This window comes from Tenrec ecaudatus, chromosome 6 (genome assembly GCF_050624435.1).
Source record: "Tenrec ecaudatus isolate mTenEca1 chromosome 6, mTenEca1.hap1, whole genome shotgun sequence".
Lineage (NCBI taxonomy): Eukaryota > Metazoa > Chordata > Mammalia > Afrosoricida > Tenrecidae > Tenrec > Tenrec ecaudatus.
In genome coordinates this window covers 117,089,965-117,097,182 of record NC_134535.1, presented here as the reverse complement: position 1 = coordinate 117,097,182, position 7,218 = coordinate 117,089,965, and the positions used below count along the sequence as shown (strand labels likewise).

At 44.6% G+C, this 7,218-nt stretch overlaps 1 pseudogene; it reads right to left on the bottom strand.

The window, feature by feature from the left end:
- Nucleotides 1–780: 780 nt before the first annotated feature.
- Nucleotides 781–6,908, bottom strand: LOC142451597 (ATP-dependent RNA helicase DDX18 pseudogene; annotated as a pseudogene).
- Nucleotides 6,909–7,218: the final 310 nt, after the last annotated feature.

Below are 7,218 nucleotides of genomic sequence, written 5' to 3'. Positions count from 1 at the left end.
TCAGGGAAAACAGTCTTGCTGAGACAATTTGTACTACTAGCATCCAGAATGATCTAACAGTATCTTTTTTTGTTGTTTATAACCACCTGTTTTGTGATTCTTCGCCCCCCGTCCACGATTTCATTTATTTATTTATTTATCTATCTATCTATCTATTTATTTTTAACAGTGAATTTGTACAACTCACATATCATACAATTCAATAGTCTGATCACATTAAGAAGTGTCGTACAATCATTACCACAACAATTAACATTAACCAACATTAACCAATTAACCATTCAACCAATAGAACATTTTCTTCCATCTGGTACTCTTTGCTATTAGCTCCTCATCTCCCTCTAACTTCTCCTGCCATCCCCCTAAGAAACCAGTAATCCAATTACTCTCTGTATACATTTATCTAGCCTGGATTTCATATACAGGAAGTCATACTCATACAACAACAACAACAAAAATCCCTGAACAATAGCAAAGTACAACAGAAAATCCCACTTAAAAAAAGCAGAAAATATTAAAAACTAGAACAAATTTGAGCTGGGTAAAAAATGAGATCAAATGATAAGGTGTTAATTATTATTAATTTGTAAACTAAGAGCAAAAATATTTCATTACTTTGACCTTGGTTAACCACAAAAAATGGAACTGTTTTACATGCTGTCCTCAAACAAAGAGGAATTTGCTGGAACAGTCCTCAGGGCTTGCCGTCAATTTCAACTCTTGATAAATCAGTCCAAACCCTTCAGGCTACAAAATCTCAAGATGAAGGAATGTGTGTCTTCAGTGTGAGAACTGCCTGCTGTCAAGTGATTTCTTGCTAATATTCCTAAAGAACTTGGACTTCAGGGGTCTTTTTGGTTGTCTGGTAGCAGAATCAAGACACCCCCCTGCTTACTTTTGATGTTCTGCCCTTCATTGCTGTTCACATTCAGATCAACTAAAGGAGGCACCTTGAAAAAATTATAGAACAACTTGAGGCCAAGTTAAATGTTTGTTTCAGAGAGTGAGAATCACATGTGCAAAAATATGATTTATATTCTCTTGGACTGATTTATGAATGAAGTAGTCCTTTCAGGAAATTTTTTAAGCTGAGAGTGAATATCAGAAATTTTGGACCAGACACTCAAATTCACTTAGTGGAAACTTGGATTGCTTCAACTAGCAAAGATAACCCACTTCTTCTGAGAGCATCGTGAGCAAGGACTGCCCTGTTCCTTTGCAGCCACTAGCCCTTCTACCCACCGGATGATAATGCTCACACGGTCGTCTGGAGGGTCACCCTCAACAATGCAGTTGATTTTGGAAATGTCTAGCCCTTGAGATACCACATCTGTACACAACAATATCCCTGGATCTGCACTGCAGAGTTGGAAAAAATGCAGTTGCTCCCTTATTTTGCTTCTGTTTTCCACGAGTGACTGAGGCAGCACATAAATGCAGTTCGGTGGTATTGAGCAGACTTTCAGGGTGAATGGAGCACCATTAGTTTCTTCTCATGGTTTCTCTTAAGGGTTGTGATGAGCCAAAGGAATCTTTTCTCAGAGGTACACACCATCTACAACGGCAGTGGCTTCATCATCATCAACAGCAACATACAAGGGCTCCCTTTTCAGAAAAATCCTCACCACGTCTTCAACTTTTCGAGTGCGAGTGGCAAAAAAAGTATGGTTTGACTGTGTACTGGCAGAAGTTTAATAATTTGCTGGGAGGACTTCCGGGAAGATGGCGACAGAGTGACACATAGCAGAGGAACTCCGCAGAATTCGGCCCAGGGGAGTTGCTTAGAGGGAAATTCAACACTGCTGGAATGCAGGAGGATCATCCTAAAGATAAGTAGGCACAGACCCACGGGGTTTTGAGGGGCTGACGGCTTTTGGCTTACCTCAGTGGAGGCCGACTTGGGCTTGACCTTGGCCCGCTACTGTCTCTGTCAGAGCCGGGACCATTTAGAGCCTGTAGGGTGGCTTGGTCTCAACAGGGCCACAGTTTGCTGCAGCCACCCCGGGGCAGGGACTGGACCCTTGCAGTCTCACTGGCAGGGATCAGGGTTCAGCTGCATTGTTGCTTTTGTTTCCATCTCCTCTCTGTCCCCCCCCACTCCCCTCAGTCTTAGAGGGTTGCACAGGGGGTCTTTTCTCGGTGCAGCCACAGCTTTCTGCAACTGCCTCAGAGCAGGGACTGAGCCCTTGCAGCTCCACTGGTGGACATCAAGACTCAGCTACATTGTTGTGTTTGTTTCCATCTCTTCAATATATACACACCCCCAACCCCCACAGGCTCAGCGGGCTTGTTTTTAAAATTTTTTTCTCTCCTCTTTGTCTCTTTCTTGGTCTCACACACTACCCTAACGTCCAGCCCTTAGCCTAGGGCATTTATGCCTGCGGCACACCCAGTTGGTGAGCTCCACCCTGTGTAGATAGTCCGAGGCTGAGGAAGGCCCTGCTGACCTCCACCAGGGGATACTCTGCTCAACAAACAGTCGTCAACGTTCCAAGCTGCTGCAGAAACCTCTGTCCAACCTCTGCAACACCAAAGCAGGCAACCCACCAGCTCTCTGGGACACTCCCTTGAGAGGGAAGCCACAGGATGATAAAGTGGTAGGTTAACTCCATAGTGAAATAAGCTGTAGGCAGTTCGAAGAAGCATTTCTACAAGTCTTCCAGAGAAAGCCAGTGCTCTTCGACTCCCTGGAAAATGGCACCTGGCTCCTCTAAAACACTGCAATGCAAACAGCCATCAGCCTCAACGACCTAAACCAAAAAACAGGAGAAACAAAAGGCAATGGCAGAATATGTCATGAGCATAATGACATGCATAGAAGAAGCAGACATTGAGCTGCAACAGAAAGAAATTTTCAGAATGTTACTTGGAGTCATACAGGATATGAAGGAAACAATATAGAAAAAGGGTGAAATGATAGAAGAGGTAAAAGCAATAAACCAAAGGGAAATTCAGGAGCTTAGGGAGGAGATAACAATAACCAGTAGCAAACTCATGGACCTTGAGAAGCGACTGGAGGAATCAGAGAACCGCATCAGAGACTTGGAGGACAGTCAAGCAGACTTTAACAAACGTGAACAAATATCTAATAAATTCATCAGAGAAGCTGAAGAAAACCCAAGAGCTATGTCTGATGCTATGAAGAGGAACAACATTAGAATTATTGGCTTACTGGAGGAAGACACAACAAAGAAGTTATCTGCAACAATAGAGAATTCTTGGAGGAAAACTTCCCCAGCTTACTGAATGAAGGTCAGGCAACCATTAGGAGGCTGAAAGAACACCAGCTAGACCTAATTCCAAGAAGAAGAAGTCACCAAGGTACATAATAGTTAAACTATCCAACTTTGGGGAAAAGGAGAAAATCACGAGAGCAGCTAGTAAAAACAAACAATCAAATACAAAGGTTCCCAAATAAGAATATGCTCAGACCTATCAGCAGAAACTATGAAGAAGAGGAGCGAGTGAAGTAACGTATTCCAAAAATTGAAGGAAAATCATGCCAACCCAAGAATACTCTACCTAGTAAAAGTATCGATCAAGATAGTTGGAGAAGTAAGAGTCTTCCCAGACCAGGAAAAACTCAAAGAATATGTTGGAAGAAACCCAGCTCTACAAAAGATCCTTGCCGACCCAGTATGGGCAGAAGAACAACACTCACCAAGCATAAATAAGAGGCCACCACATGGAACAACCTCACCCAGAGGGCAAAAAAGAGAAACCAGACCTCAAGATAGCATTGACTTAAAGATGGAAAGACTTCAAAGGCTGCTGAGGTAAGTTTTTTTTTTTTTTTTTAAGTCAAAAGAGGCATAGGGATAAAGCTATGATATACAAACATTCCTGGGGTGAGGACCAGGTAATATGGCAGGGATCAGACCAAATACAAGGGCATACATAGTAGACAATTAAAAAGGGGTGGGGAAAGGGAAAAATAATAATAAAAAAGATAAGGGTGGCAGGGGCACAGGGCACTAACCCACCAAAGGGGAGGGATTGTTTATGTCTGCACAGGGAAAGAGGGACCAGACTTCAACCTGGTGCTCCAAGATATGAATGCAACATGCTGGCATGGACTAGGGAACCAATGGAGAGGTCTGGGGGTGTCAGCCTCAACGCCAACTACTAAGTGGACACCTGCCCCTCCCCTCAGAAGAATTTATTTCAAAGAATAGCACTGATTCTACAGCTCCGGAAGAGGGACATATCTGATTGGATCTCATGGGAGCAGATGAAGGGGGAGGAGGGGAGAATGGAGCACATTATGACCCACCAGGCCATGAGGTCGATATTCCCAATTAGAGCATCCAGTCCACAGAGGACCACATAGTGACCAGCCCCACTATGAGACATGATGCCCCTAACTGACCCATAGCCCTATAGGGGACAACATCTGAGACACAGTGTGGGACTTGCACCCAGAACAGCAAGGGACTAGAGCGGTGAGGTCCCCAGGGAATCCTGAAGGTGGACTTTGGGGCCAGGGCGTGGTGCCCCAACAGACTGGACTGGAAAACACTCCTAAAGGTCACCAAGCAATCCTTGAACTAACTACAAACTTTTCTTTCTTGTGTGGTTTTTTTTGGTGATTGGTTTGTGTTGTAGTTGTTTTGTTGTATATTGTTGCTTGGTTTTGCTCTGTCTTGTTTTTGTGCATGCTATTATCTCTTCAGGTCTGTCTAAATAAGATAGGCTGGATGAACAATTGGAGGAGAAAACAACAGGACAGACAGTTCTGCGGGGACATGGGAGAGGGAGAGGTGGGGGAGAAGGTAGTGGTGTTAATAAATCCAGGGACAAGGGAACAACAAGTGATCCAAATCAGTGGCGAGGAGGGTGTGGGAAGGCTGGTTGGGCATGATCAAGGGTAATGTAACTAAGAGGAATTGCTGAGAACCTGGTGGGGACGGAGCATGAGAGTGGGACAGGAGGGAAGTCAAAGGACATAGAGGAAAGAGCTGGGAGGCAAAGGACATTTATAGAGATCTAGATAAAGACATGTACATATGCAAATATATTTATACATGAGGATGGGGAAATAGATCTATGTGCCTATATTTATAGGTTTAGTATTAAGGTAGTAGATGGGCCTCCACTCAAGTACTCCCTCAATGCAAGAATACTTTCTTTTATTAAATTGGCATTCTATGATACCTTCCCGACACAACTGCTGAAGACAAAGAGGGTGAACAACCAAATCTGGTGAAGAAAGCTGATGGTGCCCGGCTATCAAAAGATATAGTGTCTGGGGTCTTAAAGGCTTGAAGGTAAAGAAGCAGCCATCTGGCTCAGAAGCAATAAAGCCCACATGGAAGAAGCACACCAGCCTGTGTGACCACGAGGTGCTGAAGGGATCAGTTATCAGGCATCAAAGAACAAAAAATCTTATCGTTATGTACTCCTTTCCCTGAGATGACTGCTGAAGACAAATGGGTGCATAACAAATGTGGCAAAGAAAGCTGATGATGTCTGGAGATCAAAGATATAGCATCTGGGGTTTTAAAGGTTTGAAGGTAAACAAGCGACCATCTATCTTAGAACCAACAAAGCCCACATAGAAGAAGCACACCAGCCTGGGGGATCACAAGGTGTCAAAGGGATCAGGTATCAGGCATCATCAGAACAAAAAATCCTACCATAGTGAATGGGGGGGGGGTGGGGGGACTGCAGAAAGCCCATTTGTAGGCCACTGGACATCCCCTTACAGAAGGGTCTTGGGGAGGAGACGAGCCAGTCAGGGTGTGATGTAGCAACGATGAAAAATATAACTTTCCTCTAGTTCCTAAATGCTTCCCCCCACCCCCTGACACTGTCATGATCCGAATCCTATCTTGCAAGTCTGGCTAGACCAGAGTGTGTACACTGGTACAGATGGGAACTGGAAACACAGGGAATCCAGGGCAGATTATCCCCTCAGGACCAGTGGTGTGAGTGGTGATACTGTGAGGGCATAGGGAGGGTGAGTTGGAAAGGGGGAACGAATCTCAAGGATCTACATGTGATCTCCTCCCTGGGGTACTGACAACAGAAAAGTGGGGGAAGGGAGACGTGGGACAGAGCAAGATATGACAATATAATAATTTATAAATTATCAAGGGTTCATGAGGGAGGGGAGAGGAGGGAGGGAGGGGAAAAAATAAGGACCTGATGCCAGGGTCTTGGGTCGAGAGCAAACGTTGTGAGAATGATGAGGACAACGAATGTACAAATGTGCTTTACACAATGGATGTATGTACGGATTGTGATAAGAGTTGTATGAGCCCCTAATAAAATGATTTAAAAAGTAATTTGCTGTAATTCCTCTTCAAATCCAACACCCAAGATATGGTCAGCTTCATCAATAATCGGGCAATGTAGGTGCTTATACACAAGTCCTGGGGGACTCCATCTGGTCTGTAGGCGGCCTGGCATGGCTACAATTATATTGAACCTATTAGCCAGTTCCTGTGCCTCAGGAGCTTCGTAACTGCTCCCTGATCAGCCCACTTGTGTGACTGTGGTGTGTCATTAGCTCCTTCAGGCCGCACGGCCAGGTCCCTAGTGGGTGAGAGAACAGGAACTCCTGCTCCATTCCTGGGCAACAGATCTAACTTAACGATGGGTTCAGCTGCGGGGATGAGACATGCGAGTGTTTTACCACTGCCTGCTCTCAGATCCCTGCCTTCCAGAGTTCTCTGACACTTGTAGGTCACATTTCAGTCATGTTAAGAAGCCCACTTCTTTAATTGCCCTCAGAGAGTTTTCATTGACAACGTGAGCCAGAGAAGTAAATGAAACATCTTTAAATGCACCCAGCAGTCCCAGGGCATGGTGGGCACTGCATTAGCCTCTTCCTCCTCCTCTGGCTTTTCCACTCTCCTTTCTGCTTTTGCTGGGGTCTGGATGCCATGTTCTTTCCACCCGCCCATGTCTTTACATGTTGCTTTTGCAAAAGGTGGGAGTAGAAAGGGGGAACCAATTATAAGGATCTTCATATAACACTCTCCCTGGGGGATGGACAACAGAAAAGTAGGTGAAGGGAGATGTGGGACAGTGTAAGATATGACAAAATAATAATTTATAAATTATCAAGGGTTCATGAGGGAGGGGGTGGGAGGGAGGGGCAAATGAGGAGCTGATACCAAGGACTCAAGTGGAAAACAAATGTCTTGAGAATGATGATGGCAACAAATGTACAAATGTGCTTGTGACACAATGGATATATGTATGGATTGCGAT